Source organism: Mustelus asterias, chromosome 28, assembly GCF_964213995.1.
Source record: "Mustelus asterias chromosome 28, sMusAst1.hap1.1, whole genome shotgun sequence".
NCBI lineage: Eukaryota > Metazoa > Chordata > Chondrichthyes > Carcharhiniformes > Triakidae > Mustelus > Mustelus asterias.
The window spans coordinates 9,547,588-9,570,464 of NC_135828.1; the positions used below are offsets into that span (position 1 = coordinate 9,547,588).

At 47.5% G+C, this 22,877-nt stretch overlaps 1 protein-coding gene across 1 annotated transcript in view; it reads right to left on the minus strand.

Moving 5' to 3' along the window:
• Positions 1 to 22,877, minus strand: part of ndst2a (N-deacetylase/N-sulfotransferase (heparan glucosaminyl) 2a) — a 567,251-nt gene that overhangs the window by 421,704 nt on the left and 122,670 nt on the right. The gene's annotated exons all lie outside the window — the stretch shown is intronic.

Below are 22,877 nucleotides of genomic sequence, written 5' to 3' on the forward strand. Positions count from 1 at the left end.
CTGCCAAACAACCTGTGCAACCCACAGCGATATGGGATGTGGGGGAGGGGCCAGAAACGCACACCCACAGGGCTGCAGAGACAGCATGTAAAAGCAGCAGAGTTAGAATCATAGAATCCCTACAGTGCAGAAGGAGGCCATTCGGCCCATCGAGCCTGTACCGACCACAATCCCACCCAGGCCCTATTCCCCTAACCCCACCTATTTATCCTGCTAATCTCCCTGACACTAGGGTCAATTTAGCATGGCCAATCAACCTAACCCGCACATCTTTGGACTGTGGGAGGAAACCGGAGCACCCGGGGGAAACCCACACAGACACGGGGAGAATGTGCAAACTCCACACAGACAGTAATCCAAGGCCGGGTCCCTGGCGCTGTGAGACAGCAGTGCTAACCACTGTGCCACCCCAGTTGTTCAGTCAACAAACTGTTCAAGCTATCACCCGTGTCCGTATTCACACACAACCAACAACTTTACGCCAGGATTAGGGTACCATACTGAGAAAGAAAACCTCGCATCCACAACTGTGCCATGTTCAACACCGACTACTTTCACCTTCATCTACTGCTTACCACCTACCCCTCGACTTCCTCAGGAGGCTAAGGAAATTTGGCATGTCCACTATGACTCTCACCAACTTTTATAGATGCACCATAGAAAGCATTCTTTCTGGTTGTATCACAGCTTGGTATGGCTCCTGCTCTACCCAAGACCGCAAGAAACTACAAAGGGTTGTGAATGTAGCTCAATCCATCACGCAAACCAACCTCCCATCCATTGACTCTGTCTACACTTCCCACTGCCTCGGCAAAGCAGCCAGCATAATCGAGGACCCCACGTACCGCAGACACATGACACGAAGTGAAGATTTGTACCAACTGACTCGAGAACAGCTTCTTCCCCTCTGCCATCAGACTTTTGAATGGACCTACCTTATATTAAGCCTTTGTAATCATGTCACCAAAGTCTCATACCGGTGCTAATTTGATAAACATTACCTGTGCTAAGTATGTACTTGAAGACTGAGGATCTACACTTGGGTTGAGAGTTTTAACCAAGGTCAAGTTTGGCAGTTCCAAGGGACTTTCGAGATCCAAGAAAACCTTGGCGTTTTCCCAGTTCACTGCTCCTGGAGCTGATTGACTGGTTAATCCATGACTGCTTGTGGGAGCGTGAGTGGCATATAGCTTCAGCTATATGATGGTCACTAGATCCCGTGACTGAGTGGGCTGCTCCAAGTCAGAGGGTTGCGCGTTTGAGTCCCTCTCGACAGACGGGAGCACAGGAAACCCAATCCAAAGTTCCAGCAATTCCTTTCCAAGTATGTGTTGAGCACAGTGTCTTTGCAGCAATAACAAGTATTTAGAGAGTTCCTTTATCATAGTAAACCTTGGGGCAGGTGATGTAAAGCTGGGTCAGAAAGAGTAGTAACATGATGGAGGAGAGAGGTAGAGAAGCAGCGAGGTTTAGCGAGAGAATTCCAGAGTTTACAGTCGAAGCAGCCGAAGGCACGGCCGCCAGTGGTGGAATGGAGGAAATCTGGGATAGAAAATGGGCCGGAAATGAAGGAACACAGAGATTTTTTAAGTTTTATTTATTAGTAGGCTTACATTAACATTGCAATGAAGTTACTGTGTAAATAGCCTAGTCGCCACACTCCGGCGCTTATTCGGGTACACTGAGGGGGAATTTAGCATGGCCGATGCACCTAACCCGCACATCTTTGGACTGTGGGAGGAAACCGGAGCACCCGGAGGAAACCCACACAGACGCAGGGAGAATGTGCAAACTCCACACAAACTGTGACCCAAGCTGGGATTCGAACCTGGCGCTGTGAGGCAGCAGTGCTCACCACCCTGCCGTCCCATTATGTGGCTGAAGGAGGTTACATCACTGGCAAATATCTCCTGGTCTAGGCTTCGGTTGGCACGAACCAACACATTCTCAAAGGACACGACAACTGTCCATGCAGTAATGCAAATACATCGCGGGTGCAGGAGTTTCCGACTGTGTAAGAAAAATGTTCCAGAGAATGGAAAATATCATTAACCTTTTCAAAGTCCTTTATGTAACACAGAGATTACTGAAACCCCTGGAGGTAAAACAAAATAGATTTGAAGAAGTAGATGTGGGATTTGACTCACAAGGCGACAGCTAAAGGAATATTGAAAGTTTGATGTAGATTACATCTTTGAAGACCATCGGCTTAGTTTTTGCACCCTGTTCAAGGATGCAAGATTACAGCTGTTCCAGTTGCGTTGACATAACGGCACATTGTCATGGTTACCAGAGCCGAGAGATTCCAAGTTCAGTATCTTACTTAGGTGCTTAACGGGAGAGATTCTGAATAGATCGAGCAGCTCAAAGTTGGGCACCCATGAAGCGTTGAAAGTGCAGCAGCGGAATTGTACTCTTTTAGACAGTTACATGGGTATGATGGGTATAGAGGGATATGGGCCAAATGCGGGCAATTGGGATTAGCTTAGGGGTTTAAAAAAAAAAGTGTGGCATGGACAAGTTGGGCCGAAGGGCCTGTTTCCATGCTGTAAACCTCTATGATTGTGACTCCCCTCAACCCCAATCTGGGGTAACCTCATGGCCCAGCATATCCCCCCCTCTACCATTACCACCAGGAGTGAAGGGTGCCGGACGTTGAGTATCAACTTATAAATCCTTCTAACACACACCAACAGCAGGCGGTAGGTGCGGGAGAGATTCCTGGTCAGCCGCGTGATAGAAAGGAATTGGAGCCTCTTCCGTCACTGTCCATAGCTTCTGACTACAACATGCATAGCTTGTTCCATTGGTGTCAAGAAGTGTGAGGGGTGACTTGATTGAAGTCATACAATCATAGAATCCCTACAGTCCAGAAAGAGGCCATTCAGCCCATCGCATCTGCACCGACCCCAATCCCACCCAGGCCCTATCCCCATAACCCCATGCATTTACCCTAGCTAGTCCCCCTGACACTAAGGGGCAATTTGGCAAGGCCATTCCACCTAACCCACACATCTTCAGACCGTGGGAGGAAACCGGAGCCCCCAGAGGAAACCCACGCAGACATGGGGAGAACGTGCACACTCCACATTGACAGTGACCCCAAACTGGGAATCAAACCTGGGTCCTTGGTGCTGTGAGGCAGCAGTGCTAACCACTGTGACGCCCTAAGTATATAAGATCCCGAACTGTCTTGACAAGGTGGATGTGAAAAGGATGTTTTCTCTTGTGGGTGAGTCCAGATCTGGGGGGAGGGGTCGGTCACTGTTTTCGCCCCTTTAGGACAGAGATGAAGAGAAATCTTTTCCCTCGGGGGTTGTGCGGCTTTGGAACTCTGCTGCAGAAGGCAGTGGATGCAGTACTAAAACAACAAGCACATTTGCATTTCTATAGCGCCGTTCACGTCCTCGGGACACTTCCTGGGCAATGAAGTGCTTTTGAAGATAGGAAGGCATGGTAGCTAATCTGTGCACAGCAAGATCCCAGAATCAGATTAGAATCACATAATACCTATAGTGCAGAAGGCGGCCATTCGGCCCATCGGGGCTGCACTGACAACAATCCCACCCAGGCCCTGTCCCCGTAACCCCATATATTTACCCTACTAATCCCCCTGAAACGAAGGAGGAATTTAGCATGGCCAATCCACCTAATGCGTACATTTTAAACAGTCCTGTCAAAGCACTGATTGGAACAATCAGACTAAAGAGTATTTACTAATTTGAAACAACTTTGGGATTTGAGAGTAGATTCTATACAATGATGCAAACTGGTTAGTCAAAGATGTCAATCAGTTTTTCCTTTACACATTCATCCATTTTAGGTTAACAATTGGCGATATGTCCCTAGTGAAAAGATTATATTGGTGGCAGCAAAACCTACCCCAAAGGTGCAATACTGAGCCACACAAGACAGCAAGTCTGTGGTTTGACCTCTGTCCTGTGTTGTATTGGCTGGTCTCCGTCTCAGTGGAGTTTGGCTGGGGCATGTTGAAGCTAGCCAATGGACTCCCTTCAAATTGCTACCCTGTGGTCCCGGCTGGCAACTGTTTATGTTATGCTAGAGATTGAGATCTTCCAGTCACCTGACGAAGGAGCAGCGCTCCGAAAGCTAGTGGCGTTTGCTACCAAATAAACCTGTTGGACTTTAACCTGTTGTTGTTAGACTCCTCACTGCTTATGTGGACAGTGGAGAAAAGTTGGGATCGGGATCGGACTAAGTTGCACCCCTCCCTTGACCACAAGTCAACTGTTTGCCAATTTGATGTCAACTCCAGAATGGCTACTCAGTTGTCCAATAACACCCAAGGAACATACTTCAGTAAGTGTCAGTTCCTTCAATGGGTGGGGAAGGAGAGAGAAAGAGAAAATGGGATGAAAAGTGGAGGTCCAAATAGCAACTGAAGCACCGCCAAGCAACTTCCAAACAGGACAAATTGTCCCCTTTACAGCAGCACAGTGGTTAGCACTGCTGCCTCACAGCGCCAGGGACCCGGATTCAATTCCAGCCTCGGGTCACTGTCTGCGTGGAGTCCGCACGTTCTTCCCGTGTCTGCGTGGGTTTTCTCCGGAAGCTCCGGTTTCCTCCCACATTCCAAAGATGTGCAGGTTAGATGGATTGGCCATGCTAAATTGCCCCTTAGTATCAGGGGGACTAGCAGGATAAATATGTGGGGTTTCGGGGATAGGGCCTGGGTGGGATTGTTATCAGTGCAGACTCAATGGGCTGAACGGCCTCTTTCTGGACTGTAATAGTTCTAGCGGATTTTCACAGTAACTTCATAACTTTCAAAGAACAATACAGCACAGGAACAGGCCCGTCGGCCCTCCAAGCCCGTGCCGCTCCCTGGTCCAAACTAGACCATTCTTTTGTATCCCTCCATTCCCACTCCATTCATATGGCTATCTAGAGAAGTCTTAAACGTTCCCAGTGTGTCCGCCTCCACCACCTTGCCTGGCAGCGCATTCCAGGCCCCCACCACCCTCTGTGTAAAATACGTCCTTCTGATATCTGTGTTAAACCTCCCCCCCTCACCTTGAACCTATGACCCCTCGTGAACGTCACCACCGACCTGGGGAAAAGCTTCCCACCGTTCACCCTATCTATGCCTTTCATAATCTTGTACACCTCTATTAAGTCTCCCCTCGTCCTCCGTCTTTCCAGGGAGAACAACCCCAGTTTACCCAATCTCTCCTCATAACCAAGCCCCTCCATACCAGGCAACATCCTGGTAAACCTCCTCTGTACTCTCTCCAAAGCCTCCACGTCCTTCTGGTAGTGTGGCGACCAGAACTGGGCGCAGTATTCCAAATGCGGCCGAACCAACGTTCTATACATCTGCAACATCAGACCCCAACTTTTATACTCTATCCCCGTCCTATAAAGGCAAGCATGCCATATGCCTTCTCCACCACCTTCTCCACCTGTGACGTCACCTTCAAGGATCTGTCGACTTGCACACCCAGGTCCCTCTGCGTATCTACACCCTTTATGGTTCTGCCATTTATCGTATAGCTCCTCCCTACATTATTTCTACCAAAATGCATCACTTCGCATTTAGAACATAGAACATAGAACAGTACAGCACAGAACAGGCCCTTCGGCCCACGATGTTGTGCCGAGCTTTATCTGAAACCAAGATCAAGCTATCCCACTCCCTATCATCCTGGTGTGCTCCATGTGCCTATCCAATAACCGCTTAAATGTTCCTAAAGTGTCTGACTCCACTATCACTGCAGGCAGTCCATTCCACACCCCAACCACTCTCTGTGTAAAGAACCTACCCGATATCCTTCCTGTATCTCCCACGAACCCTATAGTTATGCCCCCTTGTAATAGCTCCATCCACCCGAGGAAATAGTCTTTGAACGTTCACTCTATCTATCCCCTTCATCATTTTATAAACCTCTTAAGTCTCCCCTCAGCCTCCTCCACTCCAGAGAGAACAGCCCTAGCTCCCTCAACCTTTCTTCATAAGACCGACCCTCCAAACCAGGCAGCATCCTGGTAAATCTCCTCTGCACTCTTTCCAGCGTTTCCCCATCCTTCTTATAGTGAGGTGACCAGAACTGCACACAATATTCCAAATGTGGTCTCACCAAGGTCCTGTACAGTTGCAGCATAACCCCACGGCTCTTAAACTCCAACCCCCTGTTAATAAAAGCTAACACACTATAAGCCTTCTTCACAGCTCTATCCACTTGAGTGGCAACCTTTAGAGATCTGTGGATATGGACCCCAAGATCTCTCGGTTCCTCCACAGTCTTCAGAACCCTACCTTTGACCCTGTAATCCACATTTAATGTTAATGTAAGACTACTTGTGACACTAATAAATAAACCAAATTTTAAACTCTAAAATTCGAAGAAAAACTGAGTAAACAATTATTAATGGAGGATTGTTTCTGGTCAACAGCGAGAAGGCGATTCTAAGGATTAGATGAATGAATTTCTTTCCTGTTTATCCCCTGGGACAAGGTAGTTTGCGAATCCAGGTCCAAGTAGTGAAAAGGAATCAGTGTTATGCACCCTAATGTATTATATATGCATAATAATGTTTTAATACAGCAAGAGGAATCAGACTATCTAACCTAGGAAAAAAGATTGCAACAATTATTCCTTTGAGGAATATTTACATGCAAACAATTAAAAGCACAGAGAGTCCAGAATAAGCAAGGAGGTTGGTCCAAGTGAAGGGAGATTTGCAACAATATTCCAAAGTATATAAAAACGTGGAATTAATGACCATCAATTCCGGTGAGCTGTATTCCTGGTGGACTAGTTAGAGTAAAAGCTCCTTTAAAGGAGTATAACAAACCACTGCAGGACCGTAAAAAAATGCACTCTAGAATATTACTGCTTCAATCAATTAGACTGCAATCTATTCTGCCAGGGAAACCAAGTGCACTGTTGGTTGAAAGGTATTTTAAAAGAATGGTGTTACTGGCCAATATTCAACCACTCCGCACACATATATACACGCACACACACACACACGCAGGCACACACACGTGCACAGGCACACACTCATACACATACACGCGCACACACACGTAAACGTACACACGCTCATACACATGCACACACATGTACACACATGCACACACACATACAAATGCACACACGTACACACACACGTATACATGCACACACGTATACATGCACACACGTATACATGCACACACGTATACATGCACACACACACATGCACATGTACCCATGAATCACAGTTTCTGCAATGATAGCCTCCATCCACTAAAATCTATTTTTTAAAAATGCAAACAAAAGTACGTTTCATTCACAGACTTTGCGTCCCTGTTAAGAGTTTGGCAAAGGCAAAATACCATGGATGCTGGAATCCGAAACAAAAACAGGAAATGCTGGAGAAACTCAGCAGGTCTGACAGCATCTGTGGAGAGAGAATAGAGCCAACGTTGCGAGTCTGGATGACCCTTTATCAGAGCTCTGACGAAGGGTCATTCAGACTCAAAATGTTGGGTCCATTCACCCTCCACAGATGCGGTCAGACCTACTGAGAATTTTCCAGCATTTTCTGAACAGTCTGGTCTCCATATTACAGAAAAGGGTATATAGATATTGCTACTTTTTAGAAAGAAATTGAAGGTACCTCCCTTTAGAAGGTGAAAAGTAGATGGACAAGGATGATACCAGGACTGAGTGGTTATGCCAATCAGGAAAGACTAGGCAGAAAGGGGCTCACCTCTCAAAGAAAAGGCTGACACCTGTATGACCACATCTCTTTTGAAGGAGTTTGATAGGATAGATGTGGAGAAGATGTTTCCGTCTGTGGGGTATCCCAAGACTGAAGCCACCAACATGATACTGCCACTAATCTAATACACAGTTCGCGAGAAACCTCTTCATCCAGACAGCAGTTAGGACATGAAACTTGCTGCCACGAGTGGTTAAGGAGAATAGCATAGACGCAGTTACACAGAAACTAGATAAATAAGCACCCCTCACCCTCTGGGAGAACCAGACATTGTGTGTGACTTTACAAAAACTACAAAGGTTTGTGAACATTGTAAAGAATGGGTTAACAGGCCCTCCAATTAAGTCCTAATTTGATGTCAGTTATTCGATAGAAGTCACTGATATATAAAGGGGACACAGATGGCACTGTTTGTTGAAGGAGAACTGTGTGTGGAGTTGGATCAAAGAAATAAAGGTAGTTTAAGAAGAAGTTGATCTCTGTTTTACCCTACACCAACTGAGAGGCTCAAACAAACATAGCCCAATCCATCACACAAACCAGCCTCCCATCCATTGACTCTGTCTACACTTCCCGCTGCCTCGGAAAAGCAGCCAGCATAATTAAGGACCCCACGCACCCCGGACATTCTCTCTTCCACCTTCTTCCATCGAGAAAAAGATACAGAAGTCTGAGAACACGTACCAACTGACTCAAGAGCAGCTTCTTCCCTGCTGCCATCAGACTTTTGAATGAACTTATCATATAATAGCTGATCTTTCTCTTCACCCTACCTGTAACTGCAACATTATATTCTATCCTTTACCCCTGTACTTTATGAATGGTATGTTTTGCCCGTATAATGCTCAAGAAACAATACTTTTCATTGTATCCCGGTATGTGTGAGAATAATAAATCAAATCAAAACTACAAGATCACACTGGAAATTGGTTAGGTTGCATTTATTGCCAATCCTTATGGATGCCCCTGAATAATGAAGGGGGCATTAAGTGTTGCGGGGTATGGGAAGCAGGGTGGAATCTTTAAGCATCAACCCAAAAGCAAAATGTAGTTATTTTTATTAACTCCATTTTCTGAATTCCTTGGGATCTGAACTCCCATTTTTCTACTGCAGGCACATGCAACCAAACCCACATTAAAAGATCACAGCAGCATCCTGTAACAGGAGGTAGAGGGGCCCGGAACACTTTAATAGCATCTCTCTCCTTTACATCTTAAAAGGACCAAATGCAGTATTCCCCAAATCCAGCTGAAAGCATTTTCTGGCAGGCTTCAAGGTAGACATCATCCTGGGACTTGGCTTGGAATCCAGCCCAATGTAATGAGATTAGGCCTACCTCTCTCTCTCTGCCTGATGTTAATGGTTTGTGATGTGATTTTTTTATCTGCCTAATAATTGATTTAGCACAAGTCTTTGCTAGACAGAATTCTCCTGTGTTTCGATCTCTTGCTGCAAGCTCCTTCTGTGGTCTTCGAGATGAGTCGTGAAGGCGAAAGGAGATGTCGACCCTTGGCAGGATATCACACCCTCGCTCGGGCGGGACCGGAAATTCCCGCCCGAGGTCAACGGAGATTTCCGTTGTCGGACCCTCGCCCACGCCGATTCCGGGGAGGGCGAGGTGGTAAAGTTCCGGCCTAGTGTCTGCATCAAACACTCCCACCTCGGAGAGGACATTCAAATGGGAACATTGGATAACAAAATGAAGATGTGACCCAAAGGGGTCTAAGTGAAACCCACTGTGGTTTGAGAAGGAGCTCAGCAAAATCTTCCAAAGGGGTGCGGGGGATGGGAATTAATGCTCGCCTTAAAGATGCCCTTATATGGAGAACAATTTTTTAAAATTCTTAAGCCATCCATCAATCTTACTCTGGCATTGGGATGGTTGCGACACACAAAGACATCATCTGGAAAATTAAAAACGGCGATTGGCACCTTGTAACGTGCAGAATATTCCACTCCATGGCTACACTTGCACTTTGATGAGGAGAGCAGTGTGTAGGTGGAAACAGGGAACGCGCTGAACTTGCCTTTGGAGGGATAAGATTGATTCCATCTTAGAAATATCCAGTCCATTTGAAACCTGATGCAACACCTTGCCAAACAGTCAATTATTTGAGTCATTCAGGATTGTGTCACCATTGATTTGATTTATTATCGCCACATGTATTAGTAAACAGCAAAAAGTTTCATAGAAGTTGGTTTACAGCATGGAAACAGGTCCTTCGGCCCAACTTGTTCGTGCCGCCCAGTTTTACCACTAAGTTAGTTCCAATTGCCGACATTTGGCCCATATCCCTCTATCCCCTAAACGCTTACTAAAAGACAAAATTGTGTCTGCCTCTACTACTGCCTCTGGTAGCTCGTTCCAGACACTCACCACCCTCTGTGTGAAACAATTGCCCCTCTGGACCCTTTTGTATCTCTCTCCTTAAACCTATGCCCTCTCGTTTTAGACTCCCCTACCTTTAGGAAAAGATATTGACTATCTAGCTGATCTACGCCCCTCATTATTTTATAGACCCAGCAGTCTCTCTTTGTAAGTATTGTTTCTTGCACGCTATACAGACGAAGCATGCCGTTCATGGAGAAGGAAAGGAGAGAGTGCAGAATGTAGTGTTACAGTCATAGCTAGGGTGTAGAGAAAGATCAACTTAATGCGGGGTAGGTCCGTTGAAAAGTCTGACAACAACAGGGAAGAAGCTGTTCTTGAGTCGGTTGGTACGTGACCTCAGGCTTTTGTATCTTTTTCCCGACGGAAGATGATGGAAGAGAGAATGTCGGGGGTGCGTGGGGTCCTTAATTATGCTGGCTGCTTTTCCGAGGCAGCGGGAAGCGTAGACAGTATCAATGGACGGGAGGCTGGTTTGCCTGATGGATTGGGCTACATTCATGACCTTTTGTAGCTTCTTTTTTTAGTTTACTGGAAGCGTTTGGCCACATTTTAGAAGCAGGGTGACTGGGAGAATGTTACTGTCTCTCCAAATCAGCATTAATCCTTCCAAACTACGAGAGAGGAAAGGAAACCAAACGAACAGCTCAAAGCCGAGAATGCATTTCCGTCCTATTTACTGCCTCGGTGTGAGGTGTGCCTTCCCTTCCACCAGAGTTAAATGTACGCACAAGCCAATTCTGGCCTGATTCTTGACTAATCAATTAGCATCCAAATTCCCGAATCTACAGGTGTTTTTCTATTCACCAAAGACCCTGAGGCAAAGCTAGGCGTGCACAGTCAAATCTGAATCTCTCCCAGCCAATCCCCCCTTGATTAATCTCAGTTTTAGCAAAGTCTCTTTTGCTGCTCAGTTGGACAGTGGCTATGCAGAGACTCATGGGATCCTAAGATGGACTGACATGTCAACGCGCTACTGAGGGAGTGCTGGACCATTGGAGGTGCCATCTGGACAGGACATTGCATAGAGATCTGTGCTCTCACCAGTCAAAGAACGGGGGTGTTCTCCTCGCCCCCCCAGCCTCCGCCCCCCCCCCCCCCCCCCCCCCCCCCCACCCCCACCCCACCGCAACAGGTCCTAGCCAATATTCACCCATCGGAAGACTGGATCATTATCAGGTAGCCATTCCATAGAACCATAGAAAATTACAGCTCAGAAACAGGCCATTTGGCCCTTCTTGTCTGTGCCGAACCATTTTATGCCTAGTCCCACTGACCTGCACTTGGACCATATCCCTCCACAGCCCTCTCATCCATGAACCCGTCCAAGTTTTTCTTAAATGTTAAAAGTGAGCCCGCATTTACCACTTTATCCGGCAGCTCATTCCACACTCCCACCACTCTCTGCGTGAAGAAGCCCCCCCCCTAATATTCCCTTTAAACTTTTCTCCTTTCACCCTTAACCCGTGCCCTCTGGTTTTTTTCTCCCCTAGCCTCAGCGGAAAAAGCCTGCTTGCATTCACTCTATCTATACCCATTCATGGGATCTTGCTGTGCGTATAACGGTTGCCACATTTCCCAACGTTCCAGCAGCGACTCGGAGTGGCTGTGTCTGTCTAAAGGACTTTGGGATGCCTCGACGGTGTGAGGGGTTAGGGATGAGCAAGTTGTGGAGATCACAGCACTGAGAGAGTCCAGAGTTTGGCATGGATTGGGCTGAGGTGCGAGTGAATGAGGCAAGTTGCGTACAAAAGAGTCAAGCCTGAGTAAATCAGTTTTCTATTTCATCTATTCAAAAAAAAGAGTTATCATAGAAGAATCATAGAATCCCTCCAGTGCAGGAGGAGACCATTTGGCCCATCGAGCCTGCACCAACAACAATCCCACCCAGGCCCTATTCCCGTAACCCCACCCCTCTAATCCCCCTAACCTACACATCTTGGAACACTAAGGGGCAAATTAGCACGGCCAATCCACCTAACATGCACATCCTCTGGACTGTGGGAGGAACACAGAAAGAAGTTTAACAACACCAGGTTAAAGTCCAACAGGTTTATTTGGTAGCAAAAGCCACACAAGCTTTCGAAGCTCTAAGGTTGAGGCCGTCCGCGGGGCTTAGAGCTTCGAAAGCTTGTGTGGCTTTTGCTACCAAATAAACCTGTTGGACTTTAACCTGGTGTTGTTAAACTTCTTACTGTGTTTACCCCAGTCCAACGCCGGCATCTCCACATCATGACTGTGGGAGGAAACCAGAGCACCCTGAGGAAACCCACGCAGACACGGGGAGAATGTGCAAACTTCACACAGACAGCAGAATTGAACGCGGGTCCCTGGCACTGTGAGGCAGCAGTGCTAACCACGGTGCCACCTTTTGAACCCTGGGTGATGGTCACTACCCACACATTTGTACAAAGCAAGAAGCGTCTCCAGAAACTTCACTAACAGGTACAATGAAAACTGGTGCTGACCTAGAAGAGAAAGCAAAGGGTTTACATTTATATAGCGCCTTTCATGGCACGCCAAAATAGTTTACAGTAAATTCAAAAAAAATACAAAGTTTAGCCACTAGTGTAAAAGGTAAAGTTGCCACATCTCTTTAACCTGTGCTTAACACTCTCTCCACTCACATTGTCTGTACCTTTAAGACGTGATTACCTGTAAAGACTCACATTCCAACCATTATTTTGTAAATTGAGTTTGTGTCTTTATATGCCCTGTTTGTGAACAAAACTCCCACTTACCTGACGAAGGAGCAGCGCTCCGAAAGCTAGTGGCTTTTACTCCCAAATAAACCTGTTGGACTTTAACCTGGTGTTGTGAGACTTCTTACTGTGTTTACCCTAATCCAACGCCGGCATCTCCACATCATAGTCCCAGATGACCAGAGGCTGCTCCGCCCTTTGAGGGGAGAGAGCTGACTGGTGGTGATTTAACCCGAGGATCACCATACCTCAGGCGAGGGGCAAGGTTGAGAAGGTGGAGCCTTTATGAATTACCTCAGCCGCTACGGGAATTGAACCCACGCTATTGGCATTGCTCCGTATCACAAACCAGCCGCCCAGCCAACTGAGCTAACCAACCACCCCCCCTCCATGTAAAAAGCATGGCAGCAGATATACGCACAGCAAGATCCCACAAAACACTAATGTGATCATGACCAGATCACCAGCAACTTATTTTTAAGAGAAAGGGCGATATTGATTGAGGGATAAATATTGGTGAGAACTGCTTTTCCTCAGAACAGTGTCTTGGGATTTTGTAAACCCCCCCCCCCTGAGGGGGGGCAGGCAGAACCTCGCTTTACCATTCGATCCAAAAAGATGTGACCACTGACAACTCAAGGGGCAACTAGACGAATACATGAAGAGGATGGGGAATGGAAGGATACGGACTCTGTAAGTGCATAGGGTTTTAGTTTAGGCAGGCATCATGATCGGCACAGGCTTGGAGGGCCGAAGGGCCTGTTCCTGTGCTGTACTGCTCTTTGTTCTTTGCTGACAGTGTCAGTCGAGAGTAGTGGTGGGCAACCTACTGGAGTCCGCGTCCGGCCCATGAGACATTTTGTTGTCCGTTTTCCACGCGCGGGGTCGTCACATTCTGCGGATTCCCGTCCATGTAGTTTTTTTCCTACGGGTGTGACGCAAGTGATTCGCACGTAAAGCAAGGGTGAGTGAAGTGAGGTGTGTGCTGATTGCTCACAACACTGACTGTGAGAACCGTGCGCTCCCTCTGTGTCCAAACTATAAATATTTCTGTTATCTTCATCATTTGAAGTTGATGAGAGTTCCACTGATATATAAATGATGAAGCATTTTCTATCACTCGTTATGAAATATTCGGCCTGTATTAAATGCATTTAATCTTATTCACGGGGTCACGGTTAGTGAACAAGCCCAATTTCAACCTTGCGGCCCACTGAGATGAAGGAGGGTCACTCATGCGGCCCACTCACTAGCCGAGGTTGTCCATCACTGGCCTAGTGCATGCATTCAAATATCTGGCGTGGGACTCGAACCCACAACCTTCTGACTCAGAGGCGACCCACTGAGCCACAGCTGAAAAGCTGACATTACAATTCTCCCGGAGCCCACACAGATCTCATTATGTGCAGAATGCATCACACTTGGAAAATATTTTACTTTGCAACTTGCTTCATCGCGATGGTCTTTTTTCCAGAAAGAATTGCTCCTCTGAGACATTCTCCGACGTTCCCTCATCCCTGACAGACGAGCTTATCTTTTCTGAGGCAGTCAAATTAAGTGTTTTGTTCCAGTGGGAAAGGCAGGAAGTATGCAGAGTGGGGAACCACTGAAACCCCCACCTGCCCAACAGTGATTATTATTTAGAATAAATTTACAAGCTGCCAAAATCCAACTTCTTCCGTTTATTCACCCCGGCCTTTTATGCATTTTTAATTGCTTCTGATGTTTTCAAGCATGAAGCTGTTGAGTAGTAGAAACCACTCTAGTGGTTCAAATCATGCAGCGCAGGAGGAGGCTGTTCAACCCATCATGCCTGTGCCAGCCCTTTGAAAGAGCTGTCCAGTTAGCCCCATTCGCCAGTCCTTTTCCCCATAGCCCTGCAATTCCCTCCCATTCCAGTATTTAGCCAATCCACATTTGAAGATATCTACTGGATCAGTTCCCACTGCCTTCTTAGGCAGTGTGCTCCACATCAAAGGAGCGCGGACCCGCCGCAACGCGGACCCGCCGCAACGCGGACCCGCCGCAACGCGGACCCGCCGCAACGCGGACACGCCGCAACACAAACACGCCGCAACACAAACACGCCGCAACACAAACACGCCGCAACACAAACACGCCGCAACACAAACACGCCGCAACACAAACACGCCGCAACACAAACACGCCGCAACACAAACACGCCGCAACACAAACACGCCGCAACACAAACACGCCGCAACACAAACACGCCGCAACACAAACACGCCGCAACACAAACACGCCGCAACACAAACACGCCGCAACACAAACACGCCGCAACACAAACACGCCGCAACACAAACACGCCGCAACACAAACACGCCGCAACACAAACACGCCGCAACACAAACACGCCGCAACACAAACACGCCGCAACACAAACACGCCGCAACACAAACACGCCGCAACACAAACACGCCGCAACACAAACACGCCGCAACACAAACACGCCGCAACACAAACACGCCGCAACACAAACACGCCGCAACACAAACACGCCGCAACACAAACACGCCGCAACACAAACACGCCGCAACACAAACACGCCGCAACACAAACACGCCGCAACACAAAGACGCCGCAACACAAAGACGCCGCAACACAAAGACGCCGCAACACAAAGACGCCGCAACACAAACACGCCGCAACACAAACACGCCGCAACACAAACACGCCGCAACACAAACACGCCGCAACACAAAGACGCCGCAACACAAAGACGCCGCAACACAAAGACGCCGCAACACAAACACGCCGCAACACAAACACGCCGCAACACAAACACGCCGCAACACAAACACGCCGCAACACAAACACGCCGCAACACAAACACGCCGCAACACAAAGACGCCGCAACACAAAGACGCCGCAACACAAAGACGCCGCAACACAAACACGCCGCAACACAAACACGCCGCAACACAAACACGCCGCAACACAAACACGCCGCAACACAAACACGCCGCAACACAAACACGCACACACACGAAGCAGGAATAGGCCACTCAGCCCTTTGAGCCTGCTCCGCCATTCATTATGATCATGGCTGATCATCCCAGATCCCTTTAGCCCCAAAGGTTTACCCCTTATCCCCAGTTTCTCTCCCTCCCTCCCCCTTTCTAATCTGGACCCCAGTTCCAGACTCCCCCACCATCGGAACCATTCATTCTGAAGCTACCCTGTCACACGCACACTTTAGACAAGGAATATACTGGGGATTGAAGGAGGAACTTCTTTTTTCACATCGCAAGTGGGAATGGCCTAGAACTCGCTGCCGAGGAAGGTGGCGGAAGCAGAGGCAATCGATGATTTCGAAAGGCAATCGATGATTTCGAAAGGAAATCGGGTGGGAACTTGAGGGAGGCAAACTGCAGGGCGACGGGGGTAGAGCAGGGGAATGGGACTGGGACGCAGAGATGAATTCAACGGGCCAAACAGCCTGCTTCTGGATCAGAATAACTCTATGACTTTAAGTGTACACGTTCATAAATGTCAGGACGGCAATAAGCTGGAATAAATCTGAAGACAGGCGCTCAGATGAGTCATGTGTAGAATGCTTAACAAGCGTGCATAACAGTGCCAAAGAAAATTGTACACAATAGTGTGTGCAGCAAGAAAAAAGGCCAACAATGCTCCAAGTATCACTTCTTTTGGAGGCGGTTAATGGTTTTAATCATTATTCAGAAGTGTCACAAGTTCACTGTCTGACAGTCCTATGAATGCACGTCCTTGACCATCATGCCACACAGAACCAGCAGTGCGGCACTGTTCCATCTGGGTCACCTGCAGATGTATAAATAGTCCTCCCCAGGAGGTTATTAACTCAGGGGGGACAAAGGGAGATATGCCGAGGGATGGGGCGTAATATTAATCTGGAGCATAGCGGCTTTGTTGAAAGTTTGCACACCAGCAGCCAATGATATTTGATTTTTTTTTTTAGAAACGCACCAACTGTTTAAGATGCTGAGCAAGTGGTTATCTAATGTCACAACCTTGCCTTCATCGCAAGGCTGAATGGTCTCCATCAAAAGATAAACACTGCGTCAGTGTTATGTTCATGAATGCGAATGCTGTCCCATCAATGTGAGGGATGTCAGCAACAATGCAATCTGTTCAGATTGGGAAAGAAAGAGTATGGGGGCGGCACGGTGGCACAGTGGTTAGCACTGCTGCCTCACAGCGCCCAGGGATCCGGGTTCAATTCCCGGCTTGGGTCACTGTCTGTGTGGAGTTTGCACATTCTCCCCACGTTTGCGTGGGCTGCCTCCGGGTGCTCCGGTTTCCTCCCACACTCCAAAAATGTGCAGGTTAGGTGGATTGTCCCTTAGTGACAGAGGGACTAGCAGGGCAAATACATGGGGTTACGGGGATAGAGCCTGAGTGGGATTGTTGTCGGTGCAGGCTCGATGGGCCGAATGGCTGCCTCTAAACTGTAGGATTCTATGACAAGTGTCACAAGGCGTGAAACCTGCCTGACCGCTAACCAAGAAAGTCTGTTTTTTCGGAGACCAAGCTTGTTCTGGTCAAACGATCGAATGGACACTGAATCCACGCTCCTAACTCATCTAAACCAAAAACGGTTCAATGGGATGGAACAGGCGTGCATTAGTTGCCACTTGGAAGCAACCCCCCACACAGTCAAAGCACTCATCCACCACATCGAACAGACCAGAGATGATGTGTTGATTGAGAGGTCCAAATGACAACCAAACGGGCAAACCCGATTCTTCTATTAATTCTCCTTCTGCCCAGCAGAGTCCGAGATCTCACCCACAGGACTCAAACCCCCAATCCCCTCCAAAGGAGCTGTGGACCCCTTCGGGTAGACTCGTGAAACCACCACAGCATTTGTCCCTCCAACAAAGATATGAAAGTCAGAGATTTGGGGAGATGTAGTATACTGGGCAGAACTGGAGACTGGGGAAAGGGGGAGAGGTAGTATAAGGAGCAGCTGCTCCCCTTAGTTGAAGGGTCAGTTACGAGGGACACAAGTTAAAAGTGAGGGGTGGGAGGTTTAGGGAGGATCTGAGGAACGTGCTGCCTGGGAGGGTGGTGGAGGTGGGATGCCTCACATCCTTTAAAAAGTACCTGGGTGAGTACTTGGCAGACCATAACATTCAGGACTATGGGCCAAGTGCTGGCAGATGGGATTAGGTGGGTAGGTCAGGGCATTTCATGCATCAGTGGAGACTCAATGGGCCAAAGGGCCTCTTCTTCACTGTATGATTCTGTGATAAGGGGTTAATTTTAACTGTGGCTTGCTAATGAGACAGTATACATCATCACAGAGAGTGACGCCATGTCTCATGATCTCTCGTACAACTTCATGGCGAGATGCAGGATCCCAATAAAGTTGATGTTTTCCTTACCTCTGCACACACTGTACATATTCGGCATTAGCACAACGAGACCGCGAATTTTACGGGTTTGTGATGACTTCGATCAGGCAAATTAGGTTGGCCCTCATTTGAATCCTGATCGAGTCCAAATTGATGGCCCACTCAGGGAGCCTCATGTTCCCTATTTAAAGCATGTGTGTCAGTCCCTCTGACTGCTGAAGTAGGGAGCACACAGAGAGCATCCTGTTGTATAGTATGTCTTGTAAATAGAGGGACTTTTGGTGACGGGACCTTCGCCTCCGTGGATTTAATACAAGGTCGATTACAATAGGAACCGTCAGGCTCTGTGGCTTAGTTGATTAAAGAGCTTGTGTAGTAAGCAGGAGATCCTGGGTTCAAATCCCAGAAGAGCCTTGATCCCTTTCAAGTGATCTTTGCAATTGTACAAGGCAGAACATCCCTCCTTCCAAATTAATATTATGCCGGGGTGCTGTGGCGCGCTCCTGTAATCCCACTGCTGGGAGGCTTGAGGTCGGGAGTTCGAGGCTGTTGTCCTCTGTGCCGATTGGGTGTCAACATTAAGATCAGTATTCGCATGGTGTTCCAAGAGGACTCTGGCAGCACCAGGTGTGCTAAGGAGGGGTGAAACGGCCCAGGTCGGAAACAGAGCAGGTCAAAGCCCCTGTGTTTTTATACACAAAAAGATGTCCCTGATTGGGCCATCAATTAGGAGTCAGAGAACCTCATGTTCCCTATTTAAAGCAGGTGTGTCAGTCCCTCTGCCTGCTGAAGCAGAGAGCACCTTGTTGTATCGTATGCCTTGTAAAAAAAAGGAACTTTTGGTGACGGGACCTTCACCTCCGTGGATTTATTACAAGGTTGATTACAATAGGAGAGGCCGATACAGGTAGGGAGGGGTCCAAGGTCACGCAGGCATTTGAAAACAAGGATCAGAAATTTTAAAATCACTGCTGATGACAAAAGGCAACGCTGTCGCTTTACAACAACGGAGACACATCAGGACAGGAATGATTTTCCTTTATTTAGAAAGGGATAGGCTCCTCGAACCCTAGGCGGTACTGGAAGTAGGGGGAGGAGGGGAGAGGGAAATAAATAAATCTCACTCCAACGTCTCCGCGATAAATGGTGCAGAGAATTCAGTGATTCATTGAAGTACAGCAACTGCAGCGAAGCACAGGCCCGACTCTCAAAACCCACCCCAGCAGGGTCTCCCCAGTTTCATTTTACATTCAGCTGCTCATTATTCTCTGGGAGCGATGGGGCCCCAGCTTTGCTCATTCATCAGTTCAAATCTACAGCCACCAGCGCAGGAAAAGGAAATTTAAATCCAATTAGATAAATACTCTGCGCTATTTGCCCAGCAGATTGCAAAAGAAAAAATTAGCTCCCAATTTCGCAAACCGAGCTTCATGCCGTCAAAGGGGTTATTATGAAGGTAAAATCTCCCGAATCTTAGGTCTCAGTTACAAAGTCTGGCTTTTAAAGTTGAGCGTTTTGGGAAATTATAAAAAGTGGGCCATGGTACAACCCACATCTCTGCAGTGTCTAAACTAAAGAGAGTTTCCCTTTGCTCCTTACCCCCAGCACACATGGAGGCGTTAACGTTGCTCCAATTCATTAGCATCTGGATATGTAAATCAAAAGGACACACAAACACAAGATCTGTTCATCAGATTACCAGGAGAGCAGTACCAAGGCGGCACTGTTGGACTAAAGGACATTGGGGTGGATTTATTCCGCATGACTTCTCGCCAGTCCACAAGAATAGAGAAACCTCAGCTTTGCTCACAAAAGACCCTTTTCAACAGCGCCTGACTGTCATTCTGCCCGTGAACTAGATATATTTAGAAGGAAATCAATGGTACGAACGATTCCTCCAGTCTCATCATTAAATCAACGCTGCTGAATGAAGACAAATCAATTCCCCGAACTCAGAATTAGGGGTTTTTTGCGACTGCTCTCATTCATTCAGAGGTCTTTCGCTGTATTCTTTAACCTGGAAAAAGAAAGTTCCTTCTTTAGCTGGGAGTTTTGATTGAGTAAATAGGGAGAAAAGGTTTCCAATGGCAAGGAGGATCAGCAACTGAGGACGCTGATTTAAGTTAGTTGGCAAAAGAGCCAACCATTCTTTTTGCAAATGCAGCAAGCTTAAAAGGATGATGTAATCAGTCGATAATAAAGTTTATTTATTTAAGTTTAAGTTTATTTATTAGTGTCACGAGTAGGCTTACATTATCACTGCAATGAAGTTGCTGTGAAAATCCCCTAGTTTGCCGCACTCCTGTTCGGGTAACACTGAGGGAGAATTTACCCTGGCCAATGAACCTAACCAGCACGTCTTTCGGAGTGTGGGAGGAAACCCACGCAGACACGGGGAGAACGTGCAGACTCCACACAAAGATAGTGACCCAAGCCGGGAATCGAACCCGGGCTCCCTGGCGCTGTGAGGCAGCAGTGCTAACCACTGCGCCACCGTAACTTTCTAAAAGGAGTTGGATAAATACTTGAGAAGGAGAAATTGGCAGGGCTGTGGGAAGGAGCAGTTGGGGAGTGGGTGGGTGGGTGGGGTTGGGGTTGTTCACTGGATGGGTTTCGCCAAGATCTGGCAGAGGAGAATGGCCATACAGAGTGAAACTATAATAGCAGCCATGCCGTCACCGGGAGCACCATGAACAGGACATTTACATTGTAAAGATGAGATTCAGATGCCTCGGGGGAAGCTCTCCAATATTCCCCAGCAAGGGTTTCAGAATATTCAACCAAGTCTTCCCTTGATACCGTTGCTACTTCCTTCCGTGTTTTTAAAAAAACTCCATAAAACTCTCTGAACTTCCCTTCCCACACTCGCACACAAATGTCCATCTTCCCCCTTCCTCCCATCGACATAGTGTTTAGGGATTTTCTCCATCAGTGTAAAGTGATCGGAGATGCGAGGGGCAAGACAGAAATGTAACTCTAGTATTAATAGATTTGAAATAACTTTTTGGGTAGGATTTTATTTCTGCTCCCATGCAACCCCCCCCCCCCCCCCCCCCCCCCCACCCACCACCGACTCTTTCCCCCAGTAACACTTACGTCTACAGCTAATAAACATTACATTTTCTCAGTGTGACTTAACCTATGAGCCTCTGCATTGCAACTTCAAGTTGAGACAGAAACCTAGATGGAGAGCAAAGGGTGCAAACTTGCCTCCCACTTCATAGAAATCATAGAAACCCTACAGTGCAGAAGTAGGCCATTCGGCCCATCGAGTCTGCACCGACCACAATCCCACCCAGGCCCTACTCCCACATATTTACCCGCTAGTCCCTCTAACCTACGCATTTTAGGATTCTAAGGGGCAATTTTTAACCTGGCCAATCAACCTAACCTGCACATCTTTGGACTGTGGGAGGAAATCGGAGCACCCGGAGGAAACCCACGCAGACACAAGGAGAATGTGCAAACTCCACACAGACAGTGACCCGAGCCGGGAATCGAACCCGGGACCCTGGAGCTGTGAAGCTCTCAAAACTTCTCAAAACTGTTCAAAATCCACTAGGATTGAAACCGTACCTGAAACAATAAAGGAAGGGAACATGACAAGGTGCTCGGGCTTGCAGGGACTCTTCCATGAACTGCACAGTGGCGAGCACTGCTGCCTCACAGCGCCAGGGACCTGGGTTCAATTCCCGGCTTGGGTCACTGTCTATGTGGAGTTTCTCCCCTGTGTCTGCGTGGGTTTCCTCCGGATGCTCCAGGTTTCCTCCCACAGTCCGAAAGACGTGCTGGTTAGGGTGCATTGGCTATGCTAAATTCTCCCTCAGTGCACCCGAACAGGAGTGTGGCGACTAGGGTATTTTCACAGTGACTTCATTGCGGTGTTAATGTGAGCCTACCTGTGACACTAGTAAATAAACTTTAAAAACTTAAACCTTAATGTGAAGGGGAATAGATACATTAAGGAATTAGATCTCTCCTCATCTCATTTCCCAGCCACTTTCTCAATCCGCCCAACAGTGGAAAGTCCCTTACTCAATCTCATTACAAGTTCAAGCATTGGGCGTCCAGTATGTCACTGGTACAGGTATTGACTCAACGACTTACAAAATATTCCTTTCTTTAAGTATTGTCTTCATTTTGCTGATGATCAGACGATCCAATGAGAGAATAAACTGAGTTCTACCAACATTCTTGAAGGCTGGGCTGTGTATAATTTGTCATAAAAATCAACTGTAAAGCGATAGCAATGTAAGTAGCTATGTGTACAAGTTTCTACATGAATCGTCGCACAAGCACGATGATCCCTCTATTATGGAGTATCTTCCAATGTTTATGCTGAACTGTTAAATACCTCAGCTCACTCGGAACTGTGCACAGAGGCTGACTAAACACGTACGGTTGAGCAAACACAGACACTGAAGTGTCCTGTCTTACTGGCTGCCTCCACTTGTGGTAACGTCGATTCCTCACTGCCAAGGACTGTTCCCAATGACAATCGCTTCTCCCCACCCCCCAGTGAAGACGCCTACATTCCTTGTTCACACAACGCCCCTGGTGAAAGAAAAGGTCATGAAAATGTACTTCAAACTTGGGTGTTTTTTTTTTAAATAGCTGCTTTAGAAGAGAAGGAAATCTAATGGAGAAGCTCCCCCTTTTTCACCAATCTGGTAAAATTAGCAACACTTGAGGGC